At 41.3% G+C, this 25,847-nt stretch overlaps 1 protein-coding gene and 1 long non-coding RNA gene across 3 annotated transcripts in view; both read right to left on the reverse strand.

Moving 5' to 3' along the window:
- Nucleotides 1-25,847, reverse strand: part of kalrna (kalirin RhoGEF kinase a) — a 609,141-nt gene that overhangs the window by 215,488 nt on the left and 367,806 nt on the right. The gene's annotated exons all lie outside the window — the stretch shown is intronic.
- Nucleotides 462-24,313, reverse strand: LOC117524829. Its single transcript, XR_004564870.1, has 3 exons — nucleotides 24,301-24,313; nucleotides 14,200-14,202; nucleotides 462-588 (listed from the first exon to the last, which is right to left on the reverse strand). It is a non-coding gene; the product is annotated as an uncharacterized LOC117524829 (long non-coding RNA).

Consider the following 25,847-nt stretch of genomic DNA (forward strand, 5'->3'; position numbering starts at 1 on the left):
GTGTACTGTTCCAAAACGTAAAACAACTTTTGCACAGTCAGCCTTTTCATATAGAGCGATAAAAGAATGGAGCAATCTTCCCACGGAATTAAAAAAACAAACAAACAAATTACTTTACTTTCAACAGTGAATTAAAAAAGTGGCTGCTGAATGGTCAGACCTGTCAGCATTGACTCAGAGGCTGTTTTTTTTTCCTGTGTAAAAAATGGCTCAATGTTATTGCCATGTTTTCTTATATGCAATCTACTCTGTTCTGTGATTTCGATGTGTAATAGTACAGCCACTAGGGGGTGTGGATATTAACGTGACTTAAGATATGTTGTAAATACCAGTAGAAATTAAACTGATTAGTATTGTGTACAGAATGGTGAAGTGTTCTGTGGTAGATGAATGTTATGTGATGTGACTGATTGTGACTGACTGAGATATGGTGTGACTTTGTTTGCCTGTGAAAGTGATTTATTGCTGGAGAGGAGTTTTAGAATATTGTGCTATTTCACTGTTAATTTATTTGATGTGCCCAGGGACTGCGGATGGAAACTAGCTATTTAGCTATAATCTGGTGCAGCTCATCTCTGTCTCGTTGAGCTTAATGATGTTGTACATTGTCCCCCAAATAAACAAATAAAGCAAGAATATGGTGGATACCATATTCTACTTGACAGGTTGGAGAATCATTTTGGGATTACTGGGTATGCCCTTGCTTGGTTGACATCATACCTAACCAGTCATTCTCACTGCCTCCAACCTTGGCAACATGAAATATGGGGTTAGACAGGGGTCTGTCTTAGGGGCCCTGCTTTTCTCCTGTTATATATTACTCATTGCTAGGCTGATGATACTTATTTGTACATCCCGATAACTGCTGGTAATCTCATACACATATAATTCTTACAGGATTGCCTTCTGCCAGTAAAAAGTTGGATGTCTAGCAATTTTTTTACTTTTAAACGCAGACAAGACTGAAATGATGGTTGTTGGCACAGTGAGACATCGGCATCAGTTTAATCAGCTAACGCTTAATAGGCTCATGTGTCATACATCACACTAATGAAGTGAGGAACCTTGGGGTGATTTTTGATTCCACGTTGTTCTTTGACCTACACAATAGAGATATTACGAGGACTGCTTTCTTCCACCTGCAAAATATAGCAAAGATTTGTCCCATCCTGTCTATGGCTGATGCTGAGACCCTGATTCATGTGTTTGTCTCTTCTAGACTGGACTACTGCAATTTTGTATTTTCTGGTCTAAGGCAGTCCAGCATTAGGGGTCTCCAATTGCTTCCAAATGCTGCTGCCAGACTCTTGACAGGAAGCAGAAAGTTTGACCACATTACAACCCTTCTGGTGTCTCTTCACTGGCTTCCTGTCCCTGTGAGGTCAGATTTTAAGGTTCTGCTATTAACATAAAATTATTCACTGACTAGCACCTCCCTACTTAACTGACCTAATTAAACCCTATGTACCGACCCAGGCTCTGCGTTCTCAGGTTGCAGGAGTACTTCCTGTCCTTACGGTGAATAAAAAGTATGTGAGTCACAGAGCCTTCTCTCATTGTGCACCTGTTTTGTGGAATGATCTCCCTATGGAAATAAAACAGTCAGATTCTGCAGAGACATTCAACTCCAGACTTTAGACACATTTAATCTCCCTTTCGCATTGGCTAGCAAACTGGAATAGTATGGAACTATGCTTCCTATCCTTTTAAATTCATTTTATTAGTAATGGAACAGGTGTCAGCCTCAACTTTATCTAAATATTGTTCTGTTAGTGAAGCTTAGGGCTAGCCGCCGGCGGTCACCTTAGTATTTTCTCTGCTTTCCTGTCGATTTACTGCTGATGAATTATTCCTTAGCTGTAGTTTTGCGGCCGACTGATTCTGCTCCTTCTCTCTCCGTCCATGGTACGGATAGCGGGACGGCTACTGAAGAAAGGGTGCCGCACTGACCATGACATGCCATGCATGAAGCTGGTGCCGCACAGTGCAGTCTGCATTTGGAATGGACACTGCAGCAGGAAAAGGAACCCTGACAGTATGGGGAAAGCTGGATGACCCCTGCCTGTGGCATAACCACCTGTGTGGATGTCTCATAAAATACATATTCTTTTGTTATGATGTCATGTTTTGATTTCCTGTTATCGGTTTGCTCACCTTTGTAAAGCTTTGTAAAAACCTTGTAACTAACTGTCAGAATGGCCTAAGTAGTGGGTCACCCCTCTGAATGGTCTGCTTGACGTTTCTCCCTCAATATCAGAGGGAGTTTCTTCCTTACCACTGTCACCTGTGTTCTTACTCTAGGGGTTGGAAGGGTTAGACTGTGTGTGAAGCACCTTGAGGCAGCTTTGTTACTATTTGGTGCTATATAAAATTGACTTATCTAGTGGTTAAGCAATGGGCTTCAGGCTAGAGGATCCTCAGTTCAAAACCCAGCCAGACCAGAAAATCATTAAGGACCCTTGGGCAAGGTCCTTAATCCCCAAGTTGCTCCCGGTGTGTAGTGAGCACCTTGCATTGCAGCACCCAGACATAGCTGTGCGAGTGAGTCTGTGTGAATGTGAGGCATAATTGTAAAGTGCTTCTAATGCACATGGAAAAGCGCTATATAAATGTGGGCTATTTACCATTAAATAAATTGAAAATCACTTTATGTAAAGTAATTAATTTGATCAATTGTTCCTCATGCATTTGCTTCAATGGAAACAAAAGCTGTTTTAAGGATGTGAACTTTACTCACTTTTTTGAAACACAATGCTATTATTTTAAAGACAACTCTAAATTATAATTTCTGTCACTTTGACAGATGCGAGGCTCAGGTAGTGTGGAGTAACTTTTTGAACATTTCTTATCTGACTGATGGTTTTGCTAAACTGAGGCATATGCTGACCATATAGGAATGTCTGGGTCACCACCTAAGGGATGACGTGCTTCAAATTCTTCCCTGATCATCATTTAAGAAAGGTTACTGGTGCTGTTGACCTTCCAGGTCAAAGCACTTTTGTTGAGGGTTACATCAATGCTGTAAAATGCCAGTTAAATGTAGATATGAGTTTATTTTCAAATGTACCGTGCACTATAATTTCAAAGATTGCCCAAGTAGTGTACACATATTCCGGTGTATTAAGTCGATCCGGAGTATCATCTGTCAAAAAATGCATTATGAAGATGGATGGGGGTGGGGGCAGAGCATCTTGTAAGTCTTCCCATTTTTCAGTATGTGGAATTCACTTTGTAACACAGCCTTTCCCTGGAGGCCAGTTTAACAACAAACTCAGTGTAGAACGTGTACACCACAGCCTGTGCTGTTCCTTTATATAAGGATTCTTAAATTCTGAAAATATCTCAGAGTAATGGCCCAGTCACAAGTAACTTAATGAAGGACAACGAAGCCTTAACGAAATAAGAAATCTGAACTTTCGTTGGCATCGTTCAACCTTCACGCAGCTTCGTTCCTGCAGCTGGCGCTTCGTCAGGTTTGTTAAACTGTGAAAAAATTTGAATGAAGGGCAACGAAAACCTCAATTCGTCCGTATTTCATTTTGCTGCTGTTTTTTGACTTTTTAATATCGTTTGCTTAGTTTTTGTAACGTTAGCATTTAGTTTGACTTCGTTCGACCAACTGAATGTTTTCACACAGTGCAGAAGCCGTTTCTGAGCAGTACTGCTGCCATTGCATTCATGTACCATTGGAAATTACAGAGCAAAATCAGCCTGTTTGCTTGGATTTTTTTATCTGGGTGGGGGGTCAGCTTCATTGGGCTCAGGCACCTTATATAGGCCAGAATTCATCTTTTGTGTGGATACAATTAATTATTTTGCCACAAGCAACTGCTGAATTTGAAACAACAAAACGTTTTGTAATATCCAATGGTACTTGAACACTTCTATTTATTCCCCCCTTTTAACAGTTTTCTGTTATAAATCAATATATATGGCTTAGAACATAATACAGTGATACAGCAGTGACCACGGCACACCAGGTTTTTTTTTGTTTTTTTTAACTGGAGCAAGACGGAGCACCCGGCGTGTAGACAGACTGTGGATTCTGATGATAAAGGAGATGCTCTCAAGGGGATCAAGACTCTGGTGTCCTAGATTAAGGTATGAATGCTCACTAACTAGACAACAGACTGTCGCTATCAGTGCTTGTTTATGTGTGGTGGTTTGTCCTGGCATGTTTTATGTTGGGGACCCGTCTCCTCGATGTCTCACTTCACAGTTACTGTCTTCACCACTTGTCTTTCGTTTTTGTCTGTCTTTGTGTTGTTTTGGTGGTCGGCCCTTCCTGAGTTGTTAGTCGGCTTTGAGTAGGATGTTGTAGGCTGATCGGGAAGGGCGGATGGGGGTCACACACGCACACCACATTCACTCACGCAATACATACCTTCTGTCCTGCAAGAATAAATTCCATATATGTGTATTAATGTTCATAAATGGTTCTGCCAGTGTGGCATTTACCATTACTATATATGCAGACAGGGGATGAAGGAGATGATCCCTCTTTTGTTCTGGACAAGGAAGCAGAGCAGGTGGACCCACCGACGTGCACACAGATCTCCACAGCTTCTGATTGCAGTTTCTCCAGGACTCAGGCACTATGAACTCTGTCCCAGCGCCGATCCTGGAACGCAGAGATGCAGACGCACACTGCTCCAGCAGTGCCTTAAAGCGTCAAGATCAACATTACGAGGGCTGTCCGTAAAGTATAGGTCCTTTTTATTTTTTTCAAAAACTATATGGATTTCATTCATATGTTTTTACGTCAGACATGCTTGCACCCTCGTGCGCATGCGTGAGTTTTTCCACGCCTGTCGGTGACGTCATTCGCCTGTGAGCACTCCTTGTGGGAGGAGTCGTCCAGCCCCTCGTCGGAATTCCTTTGTCTGAGAAGTTGCTGAGAGACTGGCGCTTTGTTTGATCAAAATTTTTTCTAAACCTGTGAGACACATCGAAGTGGACATGGTTCGAAAAATTAAGCTGGTTTTCAGTGAAAATTTTAACAGCTGATGAGAGATTTTGAGGTGATTCTGTCGCTTTAAGGACTTTTCACGGTGCGAGATGTTGCGCTGCGCTCTCAGGCGGCGTCATCAGCCTGTTTCAAGCTGAAAACCTCCACATTTCAGGCTCTATTGATCTAGGACGTCGTGAGAGAACAGAGAAGTTTCAGAAGAAGTCGGTTTCAGTATTTTATCTGGATATTCCACTGTTAAAGGAGATTTTTTTAATGAAAGACGTGCGGACGGGTCCGCGCGTCGGGACGCAGCCGACGCGGCGGCACAGGAAAAAAACCTCCGTGTTGATAACCATTTGTAAAATCCAGGCGGCTTTTGATGGCTTTCAGTGGAGTGAGTATATGAGAAATTGTTGATCAGCTGGAGATGTTCCAACTTGTCCTCAAGGCTTCCAACAGAGGTGTTTTTCCTGTGGCGGAGCGTCGCGGCGGCTGCGAGCCGACGCTGCAATCCGCCTGCACGTCTTTCATTAAAAAAATCTCCTTTAACAGTGGAATATCCGGATAAAATGCTGAAACCGACTTCTTCTGAAACTTCTCTGTTCTCTCACGACGTCCTGGATCAATAAAGCCTGAAATGTGGAGGTTTTAAGCTTGAAACAGGCTGATGACGCCGCCTGAGAGCGCTGTGCGACGTCTCGCACCGTGAAAAGTCCTTAAAGCGACAGAATCACCTCAAAATCTCTCATCAGCTGTTAAAATTTTCACTGAAGACCAGCTTAATTTTTCGAACCATGTCCACTTCGATGTGTCTCACAGGTTTAGAAAAAATTTTGATCAAACAAAGCGCCAGTCTCTCAGCAACTTCTCAGACAAAGGAATTCCAACGAGGGGCTGGACGACTCCTCCCACAAGGAGTGCTCACAGGCGAATGACGTCACCGACAGGCGTGGAAAAACTCACGCATGCGCACGAGGGTTCAAGCATGTCTGACGTAAAAACATATGAATGAAATCCATATAGTTTTAGAAAAAAATAAAAAGGACCTATACTTTACGGACAGCCCTCGTAGCTTCGGTTTTGTTTAGTTCCTCTTTCATCCCTTTTGCACTCTTGATTCGCAGGCTATTTCATGATAAAGCTCTTTCGTCCACCTTTCCGCAAAGAATTGTGACTTTTTTACTTTTTTCCCCTTCGTCCAGGAATCGTCATATGCTGTGTGACTGGGCCATAAACCTGCCTTGGACAACATATTGGATGTTATTTTATGTGGTGTGGACAGAAAAAATTGTAAGATGGAAACAGATTTCCAGCCCACAGTGATATAAACACTGTAAATAAAATGTGAAACCGACTTTTTTTTTGTCACTTCCTTCAAAATGAATGCATTATTTTTAGGGCTATAAGTTGCACTGATGTACAAGTTGCAGGACCTCCCAAAGTAGTTAAAAAAAAAAAAGTAAAGTACAGTACTTGCATCAGTCTTACTCTGGCATCAGTATAAATGCTCATCTCCTCTGCCCTTGTGTGTTAAAGTATCTGTGAGACAAAGCAGACTGAATATCCCTAGCAGCAAGGAACACTGTTTCTATACAGGCATGGCTAACCTTATATCTGACAGATGGCCATGTACACATACAGTTTTCAACAGCCTGCAGAACCACAGAGGTGCGCTGGATGAACAGACTGTTTGTGGGAAGAGCCAAAATTGGATTAACATGGTCATGTTCTTCCAGTAAAAGGAAATAAAGATAGTCACATCAATCAGATCAACATATTTGGAATAAAGAATACCTATCAATTAACAATGGGACAGTCAGGGCTGGGAACCTTGATCTTGTTGGACTGTCATGGCAAGCTGGTGAGAACTGGACAATCCTGTGTAGATTTACACCTCTGTTTTGGCAAAGAGGTTGGCAAAAAAAGAATTGGGATAGTTGGAAAGATGATGAAAGTAGACAACAGTACAAGAAGATGTGGCGTAATATGAAAAGAAATAGCAAAAGCTAAGGAAGGGGCATATGGTAAAACTGTACATGAATTTGAACAAAAAGGAAGGAGAAAAGGACTTGCTCTGATTGGTCAGATAAAGGGGTCGAGGTAATAAGGATGTGTAGCAGGTTAGGATGATAAACAATGCAGAAGCTAATGTGCTGATAAGCGAGTTCAGTGTGTTGAGAAAGTGGAGGGAATATTTTGAGGAGATGATGAATGAAGGAGAGAGCGAGAGAGAGAGAGAGAGAGAGAGAGAGAGAGAGAGAGAGAGAGAGAGAGAGAGAGAGAGAGAGAGAAGACTAGATGATGTGGAGAGAGTAAACCAGGGAGTGCAAGGAATTAGTAAGCATTAAGTGATGACAGCTATGAAGAGGATAAGACAGTTGCTCCAGATGACATACCAGTGGAGACATGAATAATGGACACATCACTTTAGCTTTTTCTTTGTGAGGGCCTGGGGCTATGATCTATCTTTCCCAGATTTTAAGCACAAAATACACTTTTCCCTTGATTTATGACTTATAACATTGTAACTGAAAGTGTATTATAAGGTAACATTGTTAATCACTTTGAGCACCTGTATCAGATGACATTGCTTGTAGAAATGCACTTACTCACTAACATTTATTAATTGTGTTATCTATGAATATAAAAGGCAATCTATGTATGTGGCGCGGTTTGTGTTCGCTATACACAGCCACAGGAATTAAGAAATCCACACCAAATTTGCTATGGTGACTGGGGGCACCAAGGGGGAGGTCACTGGGGCCCTTAGGTTGAAAGCGCACGTGCACAAACACACATACATGCATGGCCATATATCATGACCTGCTCACTAGTGCACTTATTTTCACAGTTCACATGGTACTCAGGTCAGGTAGAATGCATCACACTTTACTTACTACGTAGTTGTGGCTGGTGAGGGTGGACTTTAATTAGAATCCGAACGGGCCAGTGCGCACTACATGCGAGTTAAGGTGTGCGTTTTGACTTAAAATGTACCTGCTGTGTACATGCAGACTGTCGATATGCCTCCCAAGAAGCAGGGGGTGTTAAGTCGTAAAAACCCAAGTGCTAAACGGATGAAATGTAACAGAGCTGCGGAAACATCTGCAGAGACATTAAGAACATTATATATCCCACAGCACTGCAGTGATATGACATGCCATCACATTTTTATCATCATTCACTTGAGTCCCATGAATGTTACAAATTGCTTTATGAAAATGAATGACGACAACATACACACAATGCAATGCAACTTACTATACCTTAAGTAAAGCCACAGGAATTAAGTAATCCACACCAAATTTGCTATGTGAATGGGGGCACATCACTGGGGTCCTTAGGTTGAAAGCGTACATGCTCAAACAAACACATCGTCAGCCTTATATATTAGATCACGACCTGCTCACTGAAGCCCTTATTTTCACAGTTCACGTGGTACTCAGGTCAGGTAGCAAAGCATCACACTTTACTTACTACGCAGCAGCAGCTTGCTAGGTGCACTTTAATTACAATGTGAACGGGCCAACGCGCACTGCGTGCGAGTTGAAGCTCACGTTTTCTCAATTAAAATGTACCAGCTGTGCATGGCATGCCAGTGCATTGCATGGATATGACATGCTATCACCTTTTGTCATCATTCACTTGAGTCTCAGTAATGTCCCAAATTGTTTTATGAAAATTAATGATGACAACATACACACAATGCAACTTACTACACCTTAACTAAAGTGAAAAGAAATATACAGTGACATGGCTAAAATGTATCTCCATTACTTGTACGCAGAATGGGTAATTCAGCTAGTACTGCATAAAATAGTTGGAGTTATTCTTACTCCATGGGACCTACATAAGACCTACTACTTCCAGCCATTCAAGTGAAAAAAAAAATAAACGAGTAAAAATGAGAGCAGCAAAAAATAAAATAAAATAAAATAAAATTTTGACTGAAACTTTTTGGCATTGGATGGATTATGCAGCAAAGCTGCACAACATGAGCGCCGAAGGCATGAAGTCCTTGGGGGGGGGGCATGCTACCCAAAGAATTTTTTTTTTGTTGTTTTTTTTTTACATGATGCATTTTAGTGCATTTTGGGAGAATCTTGACACACAACTCTTCAAAAAAAATTAGCGTCCTTAGTTCTCAATTTTCTGGAGAATATCTTAATTACTTCACTGTAAAATCATATTTAATCAATAATAGTAAACTGAATCAAATATGAATGTAAATTTGTCATACTTTTATTATAACTTATTTTAGTTTATTTCTTCACCATATGCAGTGACTGCTATTGCACCACAGTAGAAGGATTTTAATGTCAAAATTCAATTCAAATATATACATACAGGACTCATTAACATACAGGACAAATATATACATACAGGATTATTTTATGTTGTTTTTTTTTTGTTTTTTTTTAATAAACCATAAGCTGATAGGATGGGCATCTCTTATTTTTCATATGGGGTTGTGGTGATTTTTTCCTTTCTTGGTTTGGACATGAGAGACATTGCTTTGCTATTAATTCAGCATATTTTTTGGGCTATATGATCTTTTTCAATAGATTTAACAACATTTGACTAAAATGTTAACCGTTGTTACCATTTGAATCTGTTTCAGTGACTTTCACCCATCCAGCGTTCTGTGGAATTTGTGATGGATGGAAAAAGACTAGACAATTTTCCCCATGGACAACGCAAGAGTGTATCATTTATTTTGTCTCACAGGTTCAAAAACCCATGACTTCAAAACCAGCTCGGCACGGCAGCCCATCAAAAACACAGCAGTCCCGATGTGAAAACATCAAAGAGACCATGTCTTTGGGACAGGTGTGTGCCTTTCCAAATCATGCCCAGTCAACTGAATTTACCCCAGATGGACTCCAATTAAGCTGTAGAAACATCTCAAGGATGATCAGTGGAAACAGGATGCACCTGAGATCAATTTTGAGCTGCATAGCAAAGGCTGTGAATACTTACATACATGTGATTTCTTAGTTTTATTTTTATTTTTTTTAATAAATTTGCAACAAAAAAAAAATCCCTCCATTGTCATTATGGGGTACTGTGTGTAGAATTTTGAGGGAAAAAATACATTTCATCCATTTTGGAATAAGGCTGCAACAACAAAATGTGGAAAAAGGCGCTTTGACTTGTGAAACTCAGGTTGAAGTCTTTAAGTGAGTCGTTATTGTAATGACATGCCTGCTTCAATTAACAGGGCCTGAAGTAAAATATTCCCCCAGTGCAAAAATAAACTGAAGGAACAGCTCACTGCACATACATACAAATCAGATAAGCAGACAGAGTGCACAGCTCTGCAACACATAAATAATCCTGAGGTTTGCATTGGGATTAACATTATTCAGATACAAAAGAGCGGCAGGTTTAATCCAGGTCAGTATATGGTCACCCACTCTGCCCCTAAAGGATCACCCATCCTGCTTACTTTTCTCCTCACCTGGTCTCATTACAGTTGATTAAATAACTTGCCTGACTGAGCTAATCAGATGTTGGCAGATGGAAAATATACAGAGTGGGTGATCTTCAATTTTAGACAAAGTGATCAAAATGAATGTCAAACAAACAAATAAATAAATAATACCTTCAAGAATCCACATCTGGACATTGATCAATTCAAAATATTCTTTAGCTTTTGATCCAATGGATCATTTCTGAAAAAGTTTTAAAGTAACCCAGTAATAGAAAAAAATGCTACCTAGAATGAAACACTATTTGATTGCACGTGACGGTCCTTGTCGCAGCCCAGCAGTGTGATTAGCACAGAGAGTCAAACAGTCAAAAAGCATCTGCTTCAGTTTGTAGTCAATTATTAAACAGTCCAATGCTGACCTGAAGCACACAAGTGAGCAGGTGGAATCAAGCGTGTTGCAGTCTGTACTCACTCTATTGCTCCCCTTGAACAGCTTGAAGCTCATCCACTTTGGCATATTGTCCTCTTCTGCCTCCCTGCTGCTCTGTTTTTGACAACTCCCTCATTTGTGTGTGTGTCTCTCTGTCTCTCTCTCTCTCTCTGCTCCCCCCCCAAACAGCTGGATCTTTGTGCTCACTGGAATTGTCGTTCTGCTTGGCATGTGCACGTTCACATTTCTTCCACTCCCTGGAAGCCACAGAGGCACAAACACACTGTCAACAGCCAGGACTCTGTGTGTGTGTGTGTGTGTGTGCGCACTTGTGTGTGAGACACAAGTCATATGACCAGCAGATGGCTACTGTACAGCTGAACCGGGTCTGAACCAAACACTGAATGGATCCGATTTACTGCAGCACATGCACATATAAACATGAACAAGCACAGTTAGCAGCGGCGGAGCTGTCTGCTGTAAAAGCAGCAGGAAGATGACATGTTCTCTTGAATAATGTACAAACTTATTCCGTCTTCAGCTTGTATGCTGCTGCATAACCATGTGTGCTGGATGCGGTCACAGGCTGCACCCGGTGATCACAAACCTCCACTCCACTCAGTGAGATCAGCTGGAGGAATCATGTGCCAGTCACAGCACACGACTGCGGCTAATTTGCTTTGCTCACCAACCCTGAGCGAGAAATTACACTGCTTCCACAAAGTTTAACAGAAAATATAATGAAATATAATGAAGAAAAAACAAACAAATATGAAGTTACAAGGTGATACAAATGTTTCAAGACTTTTTTTTTTTTTTTTTTTTTTTAACTATTTTGGATACACTTAAGACTATTGGCTCTATTCCAGCAACACAATGAAGGAGATGGGAGGAAGCACTGTGGATCACCGCCACTGGAATAGATGAAATGGCTGTAAAGCACCAATGATACTGCCTCTAGAGGGCAATGAAGCAGCCATGCAAGGACAAGCCATGACACTGTCACTATGTTTCACAGAGGAGATTGTCCTATTCATAAGCAGATCCCTTCTATGAATATTGGGCTGTGGTATCTTCTCCCCTGCTCTAAGGAGGTCACAAACCTTGGGGCATTTTATTTAAAGCTTTCACAATGTTTCTTTCATTATCATTATCTTCCCAACCAATGTCTTTTTCTCTGTACACCAATGATTTTTAGATTGTCAGGCTATTCTAAATGCTGTACTATGATTCACAGTTTAGTTTTCCCATCTTTGAAAAGATTTAAAGATTTAGGTCTCTCGTCTTCCTGTTGGCTTACCGTTTTGAATACCTGAAACCTTCACAAGTAAAACTAAAGGCAAAAACAATAATAGACATTCAGAGTCATTTAATAAAATCAGTCTGACAGTTATCCTGTTCTATGCTGTTTAATACAGCCAGATGTCACCAATCCTGCTATCTGCTTGGGTTATTTATGTATGTCAGCATTTTAACTGTTATAGCTAAATGTGAAACTGAATTGTTCAGTACTAATTGCTGTTCTCTGTCAGAGTTCCTGCCTGGTGGTAATGGCATGACCATGCCATCCGGTACGGTGCAGATGTCTGGTACCCTACAAGCGCACCCTGGGGCCTTATCAGATGTTCCACATAGCCGAGTTGAGTGACATCTAAGATGGATACCCCCCTTTCTTGAACTCACAGACCCCTCACAGACCCTTTGCTATATTAAAATGTCAGCCACTGAGGAATGGCAGAACATTATTCTCTGAATCCAAGTTGGAAACTAATGAGTGTCTGTGTTGACAGAATTAAGGACTCTGAAGATGTGGTGTATAAACACACGGTTTTCTCAATTCACTTGTAAAGCACCAAATCACAACATATCATCTAGGTGCTACACATGAGCAAGACTTAAGTCTTACCCATTATCAGTGATGTCAAAAGTACACACATTTGTTACTTAAGTAGAAGTATAGATACTGCAGTTTAAAAACACTCTGCTAAAAGTTGAAGTATCAACTTGACCTCTTTACTCAAGTAAAAGTGAAAAAGTATGTGCTCCAAAACCTACTTAAAGTATAAAAGTATAAAGTAACCTTTAAAAAAAAAAGGTAGATGCCACTATATGAATTGAAAGCTTAATTTAAAAACTGATTCGTTCTATATGTGGCCCAAGACCCAAAATTAAACACCACCTGCATGAAAAAGTTTCAATTCTAGAAGCTCTGAAATGCAATCTGGGACTATTCCAGACAATAAACTGCAGTGAGTGCAGCATCCATTTAGTGAAGAAAAAACACAACTTTCCTTATTCAAATTCATTCCAGTAGTATTCTGCTCTTACTAGGATGCAGCAGTTTTCTAGTTTGGCAGATAGTTCTGGAGGAAATAACTGAAGAAATTAACAAATTGAAAATATGGTTTGACCGAAACAAACTGTCATTAAACTTAAGACAGGGATGAAGTGGAGGTGTCAGAGTCACTAGGTGTTCACAGGAAACACTTATTTATTTATTTATGTATTTTCATTGTTAGTTGCTTTTATATTTTCTGTTGTGTTTCTATTCAGGTTCTTTTTGCCTCTTTCTCTAAAACTGTATATAATAATCATTAGATTATTAATATATAAACAAAAATAAATTTAAGAAATATTACAATTTGAAAACAAATGCACCCGAATGTGATGACGGCTGCTTAATGCTAACTTTTAACATTGAAAATGCCATAGACATGCTAACACGTTAGCATCACTCCCATTTTTAAGTTATAAAATACATCTATCAACTGTTTCAGAAGACCATAATAGGTCAGTTTAACATAGAAAAGATAAATAATACTCACAGAAGTATGCTCTTTAGGGTTTTAGCAGGGGAAAATTAAGCGAAAGAAAGAAAGAATAAACGAAGCAATAGGTCGAAGCATTGCTTCAATCTGCGAACCACTGCTTGGATTGGTTCACGGTTCAAAGCAAAGCCGTGCTGCAGAAAAGTTGATTACAGGCGCACATGACGTGAAATATATATATAAACATTAAACTGAAGCCAAGAGTAACGAGGCTGTTTGTTTTAAAAATGTAAGGAATAGAAAGTACAGATACTTGTGTGAAAATGTAATGAGTAGAAGTCAGACGTAGGCAGAAAAATAAGCAAAGGAGTAAAGTATAGATACCTAAAAAGTGTAGTTAAGTACAGTAACGAAGTATTTGTACTTCGTTACTTGACGCCTCTGCCCATCATCCATAAGTGGTTGGAAATGGGTCAATGTACGCATGCTATATTTGAAAATGGGAACTTTTCTTGCTGGATGGGGCAATTTATGGAGAGATTGGCAACACATCTGGGTTGGAGTAAGCTGTGAGAGCTCTCTTGCTGTATCAATTTATCTGGCATAAATAAATCACTAACTTACTAGTGCACAAGAATTCTATAAATTGTAATTTCAACTATCTCATCAGGCTGAGTACTGAACTACAACCCCAAAATGTTTTAAGTGGCATTTATGACTTACAAAGTTTCCCAAAGTAATCCCTTGCCCATGTGGTTATATATCTATTGATGAAAGACTGTTCTTGATGCAGTGCTGTCTGAGGGATTGGAGATCAAAGGTGTTAAGCTGATTCTTGCACCCTTGCCCTTACGCACAGATTCCTCCAGAAGCTTCTTCTGTCCACATCTCAATCATTTTCATTGTTTGAACTGACTATCAAAACACTCCTTTTTTGAAAGTTACCCATCGTTCACTCGGACCACATGTCCTGCTCATCAAAGATGAATGTTCCCAATGATCACTTCAATTCTAGTGGAAGAGTCTTCATCAAAAAAGACAAACAGACTGCAGCATATACCTTTACATCTTGGAAACAACGACTTTGGTTGTCACCCTCACTGTGTAATTTTAAGTGATTTGCCTTCACAGATTCTCCAAATCAGCTGCCACATCTTTCAGATCTCACAGTTGATGTCAGTTATGCTAATGAGCTAAAATATCACTGTTGAGGTGATATTTCAACTACTTTGTCTTGTAATAGGAGGATGAGCTAACTTAAGATCTTTGCAGAGGCTTATTGAGTTCCATAAATACCATGTGAAGTGGTCTTTGTTTTCTCCACTTCTCTTCGAGTTGGAGGGCAACAGAGTACTGCAGGAGCACATCTGACATCATTAAGCTCAGAATGTTGATTGAGGAATACTCAAAAGTGTTACTTCCATCACTGGTTAATTTATTCACTGATCTTCAGGAACGCACCTCCATTTCAGCTTGACGGGGGTATGGTGATCCAGACAGTTCTCCACAGCAGCAGGGTAATTCAACATGGCACAGTGGCTTATTGGTTTAGCACTGCTGTCTCACAGCAAGAAGGTTGTGGGATCACTGAACCAAATATTAAGTTCTGTTTTTCTGTATCAAATACTTATTTCATGCAATAAAAAGCAAATTAATTATTTAAAAATCATACAATCTGATTTTCAGATTTTTTTTTTTTAGATTCTGTTTCTCACAGTTGAAGTGTAGCTACAGTAAAAATTACAGACCTCTCCATTCTTTGTAGGTGGAAAATCAACAGTGGATCAAATACTTATTTGACTCACTGTATACAGGATTTACTTCTTAAATTTGGTTGGAAGATGTGCGCCTGATAGTTGCATAAGAACAGTAATACAGTGTTTGACAATACATCAAAAAGAGTCCAATTGCAAGGAATGAAGATCATTGGAACTTGAAAACCTGTTGTAGCCTTCTTTAGCCTTCATAACTACTACACAACTTGATATGATACCTATTCATATTTTGTGTGTGATGACTTGTGCTTTCAGATCTCATTTCAGAGTGTTGCATTGAGGGTTTTTTGTCTTCATGCTTTAGGTTTTATCATATTACTGACTCCTCAAAAGTTGAACCCGCTAAACACAGTGTAACACTTCAGTTAAACCCATTGAATTAAAGCAAACAGTCTGCACTACAAAGAGATTTAACATCTTGATTGCTTCATTTGAGCTCTAGTGTCATGTACGGAGACATTACAAAATGGGGTCACTTATGGACCAAATACCTATAGAGCTGTCTATTTCAATGTTATCAAACATTTAATGAGCTAGAACACCACAAAGTGTATTTAACTTTTTTTTTTTAAGTAACTCAAAGCACAAATAAATTACTGTGTTATCGAGAAATTTCGACTTTAATACATTTTTCACCTCCATGTGCCCCTAAGTATTCTGGAATAAAGTGGTAATCCTGGGCCATTGAGTGTGGTGGTCTTTTAATGATCAGAGGTAAAATTAAAGTACTTGGGATATTTTTGTTCCATATGACATGGAAGCCAACAATAAGCTGTGTCAAACCTAAATGGCATTTATAGCAGGAAAATGTCTGACAACACTCAAAGAATTATGGGACTTTGGAGATGTTTAACATGAAACCTTAATCATGAAAACAAAAAAGTACTTAAAAAAATGGTTTTGCACATTATAACCCCTTTAAGAACTATTTGTACAACAGTTTCTTCTGGACTATATTGATTTTCAAGTCAGGTTCTTGAAAGTTAAAATCTGCATGGAAAATGTCTTTAATCAAAGCTTTTACAGTTTTATATGTTTAACAAACACCTGGCTGTGTGCTGAAATGTGCACGCATATTCAAGCTCATTAATGGGCTGCGGAGTTGAAACTAGCATGAAGTGCAACATGAAGATGACAGCAGCACTCAGTGCAGTGTGTGAAGGTGATTCATTCAGACCTACAACACATCTGAGTGCATATTTGACTTCGCCTAGCTTACAGCGATCCAGCTTTTCCTCTAACTGGAGGTGGAAGTTAAAAACAATGTCCTCTGACCTACAAACTTTTGGTGGAGCCGTCCAGACTGGCAGCTGTAAACCTCTGGAACAAACCTTTAAATAACACAACACCACAGACTGGACCACAGCTGACTCATAAGACTGCAGCAAGTCACAGAAAAGACACACATTACATGTCACAAAGTCACCAAATAAAACAGGGCAACTCAAACCTAAAAAGTCCAACAAAATATTTCACAGAGACCAAATTTCCTGGAAAAAATACGTCTTTGACACTTGCAACAACAGACTGAATACTATTAAAACTCTGGTTATTTTATTTTATTTATTTTTTTATTTATTTGAGTGCTGTTCTGGCTAAAAAAGTCTATGTTGTTGAGACCAGTGACTTCATTATTAATGACCCTAAACTTGATAACTTGTAACAAAACAATGTCTGTCTTTAGTGTGAGGGAGTTTAAAACCAGTAAAGGCCCGGACTTGTTGGGTAATGTACATCATTCGTTTGTTGTCATGTTTACTGATCGTGGGGTCTCTGATGGTGGCTGGGATTGAACATACATAACTGAGAAATTCTGGTGTCTTGGTGGTTTTTCCACTGCCACACTGTTTTCTATTCCACAAGTTATTTTTGCAGTGTACACTGTGCCCCATAATTACTGAAGCAGTCTCAAGCATCTGGCAAAGGCAGGTTATCAAACTAGTTTTTATTTAAACAGTACTCCCACATGCTGACAGAAGTAGTAAACCATACTTGCTTGAGCAAATCTGTCACCTGACGCTCACAGTGCCTCTGTCTCTCACCATCACTTCCATGCAAGCAAGGTGACTGCTATTCATTCCACTTATTATGGTCAACATTGCTTTCTAAAATAATCAAGCACGGTTGAGAATCCCATGCCAATAACTTGTACCATGGAATTCAAATAACAGTGTTAGACTGAGATGTTCTGTGATTTTTTTTTTTTTTTCTGACTGACATTTCCATTGGACCTGGAAATAAAAACAACCAACAGTGTTGAGGGCATCTAGCTGCCACACGATTTCACACTAAATTACCTCCATTTGACAAACACCAACTTCCCTCATCTTCACCCCAGGAAAATCTGTTAAAAGCCAGGGCCAGTATCCACAAAGCAACTCAAAGCCCTCACAGAGAGCTCCCAAGTTAGCCTAAAATTTCCTGGGAAGGAATGTTAGCCTAAGAGTGAGCCAGCAGGTGTCTGAGAGCAGATCTGACCAAGGAGGGGACAGAAAGTGTCTCAGAGTGCAAAGAAACTGTTGATACAGTAGTGTTCAGAATAATAGTAGTGCTATGTGACTAAAAAGATTAATCCAGGTTTTGAGTATATTTCTTATTGTTACATGGGAAACAACGTACCAGTAGATTCAGTATATTCTCACAAATCCAACAAGACCAAGCATTCATGATATGCACACTCTTAAGGCTATGAAATTGGGCTATTAGTAAAAAAAAAAAAGAAGAAAAGGGGGTGTTCACAATAATAGTAGTGTGGCATTCAGTCAGTGAGTTTGTCAATTTTGTGGAACAAACAGGTGTGAATCAGGTGTCCCCTTTTTCAAGGAGGAAGCCAGCACCTGTTGAACATGCTTTTCTCTTTGAAAGCCTGAGGAAAATGGGACGTTCAAGACATTGTTCAGAAGAACAGCGTAGTTTGATTAAAAAGTTGATTGGAGAGTGGAAAACTTATACGCAGGTACAAAAAACTATAGGCTGTTCATCTACAGTGATCTCCAATGCTTTAAAATGGACAAAAGAAACCAGAGACGCGTGGAAGAAAACGGAAAACAACTATCAAAATGGATAGAAGAATAACCAGAATGGCAAAGGCTCACCCATTGATCAGCTCCAGGATGATCAAAGACAGTCTGGAGTTACCTGTAAGTGCTGTGACAGTTAGAAGACGCCTGTGTGAAGCTAATTTATTTGCAAGAATCCCCCGCAAAATCCTTCTGTTAAATAAAAGACATGTGCAGAAGAGGTTACAATTTGCCAAAGAACACATCAACTGACCTAAAGAGAAATGGAGGAATATTGTGTGGACTGATGAGAGTAAAACTGTTCTTTTTGGGTCCAAGGGCCGCAGACAGTTTGTGAGACGACCCCCAAACTCTGAATTCAAGCCACAGTTCACAGTGAAGACAGTGAAGCATGGTGGTGCAAGCATTATGATATGGGCATGTTTCTCCTGCTATGGTGTTGGGCCTACATATCGCATACCAGGTATCACGGATCAGTTTGGATATGTCAAAATACTAGAAGAGGTCATGTTGCGTTATGCTGAAGAGGACATGCCCTTGAAATGGGTGTTTTAACAAGACAATGACACCAAGCACACTAGTAAACTAGCAAAATCTTGGTTCCAAACCAACAAAATTAATGCCTCGCAGATGTGAAGAAATCATGAAAAACTGTGGTTATACAACTAAATACTAGTTTAGTGATTCACAGAATTGCTAAAAAAGCAGTTTGAACATAATAGTTTTGAGTTTGTAGCGTCAGCAGCAGATGCTACTATTATTGTGAACACCCCCTTTTCTACTTTTTTTTTCCTAATAGCCCAATTTCATAGCCTTAAGAGTGTGCATATCATGAATGCTTGATCTTGTTGGATTTGTGAGAATCTACTGAATCTACTGGTACTTTGTTTCCCATGTAACAATAAGAAATATACTCAAAACCTGGATTAATCTTTTTAGTCACATAGCACTACTATTATTCTGAACACTACTGCATGTATGTGACATGCTTCATCATGTGAACAGTGGCTATCAAACTGAAAGAACTGTGCACTACTGGTACTCTCCCTGGTCTCATGCGCAGTAACGGGTCATTGCACGCGTCAGGCTCAGAGCTGAACGAATCTCACCGCTGTAATATTTGATCAAGTTCTAACTCTGTAGGAGATATGATGTGGAACTGTTGTGCCAGGCCGTGACAACATTAATAACCATGAATCTCACCTCCAAAAATGGCCCATGAGTGTTTCACAGCGTGGACGTGGAGCCAAGACCGCAGCCTGTGGTTAAAATCCTCTCACCCAGCTGCTGTGTGCTGTAATCAACCACGCAAAAATAAATCCCATGTGATAATCCAACCATCACTGTGTCCAGAGTTGTGTTGTACTGCTGAAGTGAGGCAAAACACACAAAAAAAAGAAATTAAAGTTCCCGGGAATGGCTGCGTCTGACGCATGGGACAGCATGGCCCATTGCCAGCAGTGTTCAGCAGCTGGCAATGGCACACATGCACACACACACACGCACACATAGCTGCTCATTCAGCCATTGTGACCACACACACACACACACACACACACACACAGCGATCATGTCATCAGTCCAGTACCTGTGCTCTACGCAGACACGCACGTGAGCTCACTAGTGCTGGGAAGTGGAGGACGAGCACAGATGTGACTGCATGACAGAGAGTGACCACACCATACCGGCTTTGACATATATGGCATGAGTCCGGTACGTAGTTGGTTGTACTCCGATGTTCAGTACTGGCAGGGACTGTGCAAAGGGAGGAACACAGCGCTCCCTCCCACTCCAGTCTCAAGTTTGCCGCCCAGACATTTGAACATCGGCTAGTATTCAGCACCTTTCATGGCCGTCTGACAACAGTCTGTGTCATCTACCTGTTGTCTACATGTGCTTTGGATGCCATTGTGCAGGTGTGCACAAGGTAATGTGGATGCGTTCTGGCACTGCTGACCTCGTCTCTTTTCCTCCTGACTGCGTCGGATTATAGCAATATTTGCTGTGTCGGACTGACTCCTGAACATTCTTGCTATGTGTGACAGGGGCTTTTGTATAACACATACAAACCATCACTTTTACATCTAGTCTTCGTCAGACAAGTCAGGGGATGGATACATGAACATTTCCAAAACACTGAATATGTCTTGGTCTTTATTTACATCAATCATGTAGAAATACAAACCGTATAGCACTCTATGGTAAGTCTGTGTGAAGCAGAGAGTTCTCAAAAACTAAGGGCCCTGTCCCACTGGCGTTTAGGAGGATTTGCGGATGGAATGCGCACAAAAGTGGCCCACATCCGCCAAACAACCGCAATAACCGTGTAACATTCCTGTATGAGTCGGCCGCCATCCGAACACGTCCGTGATCATCTGCAGGCACGCATGTCCGCAGCCAGGATTTTTGAGCGGCTCAAAAATCCTGCTGCAGATGAGATGCGCATCACTGCCTGAACACATACGCAGGACATACACAACCAACGTGCCGCATATCCCCTGTCATCCGCTGATATCCGCAACCGATGGGTTGGCGCGGCTTGGCGGCAGACCGGGACAGCGTGCAAAACAGATATGACGCGCGCCCAGCACGGCCACATCACGGTCGCAAATGGTATGTCGCGCATGCAGACAGAGTGGGCACGGATGAAGCGAGTGCATCACGGCCGCTGTGCACCTCATGGGGGCGCCTCCGCGGTCGCCTTCGCTTCTGTTCCCCGTTATATTCGCTTTTCTTCCTCATGTATTCGCTGATCCACCCCGGGACATTTATCATTTCCGCCCACCTTTGTTGCGGACGCTCAGCTTTTGTCTCCTCATTTCATGCGCAAATCCTCCTAAACGCCAGTGGGACAAGCCCTAAGGGACTGTGCGAGAAGGAGATGAGTGAGGAAAGCCAGCAAGACACCCAGACAACCCTGAGCAAGTTATAGACTTCTGTGGCTGTGACTGGAGAAATTACACATTGCGCAAGTTTTGAATTTTACATCACTACTCATAGCTTCATAGTGCAGTACAGCAGAGAAGAATTTTCTTCCAAAAAAACAGATAAATTCTAGGCTTGCATCTCTGATGTGCCCTCTGGTAAATTGTAGCTGAACTTTCAAGTCTTCTTTCGTTTTTTGTATAAAAAAAAACTTCTCTGTACCACTTCATCATAAAGCTATATAACTGGTGATGCAAAATTCAAAATTCTTTGGATCTCTTTGTGGCATTCTGTGAAGGTCCTGACTCCATACATCAATGCAAACTATGGCACTCTACCTGATAATCCGGGAAGGGTGGGAGGTTTGTTGGTGGAAGCTTATCCGAGTGGACACTATTCGAGAAATTAAGCTGGTTTTCGGTGAAAAGTTTAACAGCTGATGAGAGATTATGGGGTGTTTCTGTCGCTGTAAGGACTTCCCACGGAGCGGGACTTCCCACGGAGCGGGACTTCCCACGGAGCGGGACGTCCTGCAGCGCTTCCAGGTGCTGTCGTCGGCCTGTTTCGACCTGAAAACATCCTAATTTAAGGCTTAATTCACCCATGACGTCGTGAGAGAACAGAGAAGATTCAGAAGAGGCCAGCATGAGGACTTTATGCGGACATTCCACTGTTTAAGGACATTTTTTAATGAAAGACGTGCGCGCAAATTCGCCGAGTCTTTCCGTGACGACTCGGCGAATCTGTGTGCGCCGCGACAGGAAAAACACCTCCGTGTTGAAAACCATTTGTAAAATTCAGGCGGCTTTTGATGGCTTTCAACAAATGAGTAACTGAGAAACTGTTTAACAGCTTGGGTCAACAGAGCCTGAAATGTGGAAGTTTTCAACTTGAAATGGCGAGACGCTGCCGCCTCGAAGCACAGATCGCCGTCAGGCACCGTGGGCCGTCCTTACGGCGACACTACCAGACCAAAATCTCTCATCAGCCGTTAAAATTTTTACCGAAAACCAGCTGAATTTATCGAATGGTGTCCACTCAGTTGTGCCTTACAGTTTTGAAAAAAATTTGATCAAACATATATATATATATATATATATATCTAGGGCTTAGAGTAGAGACTTGTGTGAAGGGTTAATAATGCAATTCCCACAAGTCAGTTAACAGCAGCAAAACACGAACTCTTGAACAAGTAAACACACAAGATGACACTGAACAAGTGTACTTACTGGGAGCAGCAATTCAAAAACAGACTGATTTCTAAGCTCGTGTCAATTCCAAGTCACACACCAGACTTGCAAATATAATAAACTGCTGCAGGGCATGAGAACAAACTATAAAACATCACAAAACCATACAAAGGCTATACAGACAGCAACTATAAGAGATTCTTCACTGCACACATCCACAAAACTGCAAACACTCACTAATACAAAGTTTAATTATTATGTCCGCCAAGAACATAATAAAATCAACGGCATTTATTTATTTATTTGTCCATCTGTCTATTAGCAGGATTACATCAAAAGTACTGGATGGATTTTGATGAAATTTTCACCACAGATGCATATTAGGCCATGGAAGACTATTCAATTCTGGAGGTGATCCAGATCTGGATTAGGGATAAAGTTTCACGTTATAGGATTCAAGGATTATGTCAAAACTACTTCAGAGATTCTCACCACATTTGCACCACAGACAGATCTTAGGGCATGGGAGACTCCACCATCTGGATCCGGATCCAGATTCTGGATCAAGCTTTCACTTTACATGGGCTTTGAAGGATTATGTCAAGTCTACTTCACAGATTCTCACCACATTTGCACCACAGACAGCACTGTCTCTCTGACTTTCAGGTTCACCCCATACTGATTTTATGAATTAAGAGCTTTTTTATTGGATAGACCACAACTGCTGTTCTTAAATGGTTTTAAATCCAGTAAGCTGGTTTTTAAAAACAGGACTTCCACAAGGCTGTGTTTTATCTCCCATTCTCTTCTCTGTTTATACCAATAATATCTCCTGCAGCAGTGAAGGAATTATTTTTTAAATACGCAGATGACATGGCTTTGGTGGCGAACTTGAATGACACTGATACTCTGTCCCACTGCCAGTTCACAGTCAGCAACTTGGTGTGCTTCCTGGCCTGGGGGATTGGGCCTCACCCCTTGTGTGGGGCCCTGGCCCCGCCCTCGTATGGCTCAGTGGTTCCTGCCTGTGCTTTGGATTTGGTTGCAATGGCTCCTTTGCCCCCCCCATCCCTTCCACCACTCACTCCTGCCTTTGGGGGCCATGACCCTTGTGGTGTGTTTCGGGGGCCCCCCTATTGGTGGGTCCATCCAGGTGCCCTGCGAGCTTCCCTTGGGTATGGGGCTGCTTCCTGTGCCTCTGTGGGGGAAGGGGGGTGTCGGGGGAGTATTCGGCGCTGCCAGGCCGCTCCCCTGTTGGTTCGTCGTGCTGCCCCGGTGGCTCTGGTGGCTGCCCTTCCTGGCCCCTGTGCCCTTCTGCTGCCCTTTTTCTCCTGTGGCCCTGCGTCCTCGACCCATTTCTGTCGTTGCTTGCGGTCGGCTGTATGGCTTCTGACGTGTCGGAGTGTTTGTGGCCGTCACCACAATTCGGTTTTGGGTGCTCTCAAGGGGATCAAGACTCTGAACACTACCTGGAACTGATCATTTCTAAGACCTAGGAGCTGTACTGTGGGGACAGACACAAAACACCATCTTTGCTGTTCCAGCCACTCAGTATCCAGGGTCAGATGGTGGAGAAGGGTCAATCATTCAAGTACCTCAGAATAGAGATAGACACCAGCTTGTCCTCCTCAACACGCAGTGACACTGTTTATAAAAAAGCCCAACAGCGCCTCCACCTGCTGAGAAAACTGAGGACTTTCCACGTCAGCAAGGATATTTTAACTCTGGTCGATAACTCCCTCTTTGAATCCCTCCTTACCTTCAATATCTCATCCTGGTACAACCACCTCACTATCAAACACAGAACTAAACTTTTCCATATTATCAGTCATTCTAAAAAAGTAATTGGTTCACTACAAACCCCTCAGGAAAGCCACCCTGATCACTGAGGACCCGTCACACCCCCTTCACCACCCCTTCCAGTTAGTGCCATCAGGGAAGCGACATAAAGTCCCTCTGGCCTGCAAAAAATATTTACAAGAAATCTTTCTTCCCCTCTGGTGTAGCAACCCTCATTAAGACCAGATAGACACTTGCATTGTCAATTGTGCTTTTTTTTTTTTAAACAGTGAAATTTTGTGTGAGTATTTAATTGTTTTTATGAGCCAGTTGAAGAATTTCTGTGACCCCTTAGGGACAGATAATCAAGTTTATTCTATTCTATTCTCCAGTCATCATCTATCTCAGCGACAGATATCTGAAGCTTTTGTACAACAATCATTTCCACATAAATTCAACTCTTTGGATGTTTACATTTAGTTTAAAAACAGTCTCATGTGACAGGTTAACATGCAGTGACCGACCTGTCGGGTGAGACTGTGAATGCAGCCCCTTGCTACCAGCCAGCACACTCTCTCACTCTCTTAGCTGTGTATAGTGGCCGCTGTGTTGGTCAGGCATGTTTACACACGAGGTGTGATGTGTGAACGAAGCAGGCACATGCACGCACAGCGCTGCGATCAGCTGTCATCCAGGCCAGACTGACTGGAGCAGGAGTCCATGATGTCCAGAATGAGCATCCATTGACAGTCCACCTCGTTGTGTCAGAGGAGTCATCTGATTTATCATGTTAACATGGCTGTCAGACCCCTTCCACATGGCCGCATTGTGCATCAACGCGTCACAGAGACGTGCACTGCGGCCGTGAGGATGGGGTAAATTGCAAACATAAATATATGTGTAAAGCCCCCTATTTTGTAAGAGTTGTCCATATGTGATGTTTATGAGGAAAAGTGGAAATGTGTGAAATAATTGTGAGAACATTAAAGTGGAATTTATTGAGAAAAAAAAAAGTTCTCAGTAAAGAGACATTACAGCCTGTCTATTTGCTCTGTTTTTCCTGCATAAAAAAGAAAACAGAACAGGGCAAGACACCTTAACTCTTAACAGGTACCCCATGCACGGGGCCTGTAACTTGAGGAAAAGGAAATGCAAGAACCATGTTTTAAGATACTTAATGATGAGTTCATTATTAATGCAAAATAGTGGATCTTGCATAATGACAGATGTGTTGGAAACCACTGATAATGATTTTTATTGTTGATGGTGTTGATCATGATGATATTGATTAATGTGACTTTCCAATATTAATAAATATGCAAAGAAAATAGAGCATAACTTCACCTGCACAATTTAAAGTAGCAGCAGACGCAACTGTACTTGTTGCCACTGCAGCTGCCTGAAAATAACATGTTTTCAAAGAAAGTACAAAACGGATAAGGAGAAAAGAACTGGAACAGAAATGGAATTGTCTGCATCCATAACCAAACTGGCAGTTTTCTCAGGTTCAGACAGAAATGGCTCCTCATGTGCCATCAGATGGCATAATTTTGTATTTTAAAAAGAAAAATGCCA

Source organism: Thalassophryne amazonica, chromosome 14, assembly GCF_902500255.1.
Source record: "Thalassophryne amazonica chromosome 14, fThaAma1.1, whole genome shotgun sequence".
Classification (NCBI taxonomy): Eukaryota; Metazoa; Chordata; class Actinopteri; order Batrachoidiformes; family Batrachoididae; genus Thalassophryne; species Thalassophryne amazonica.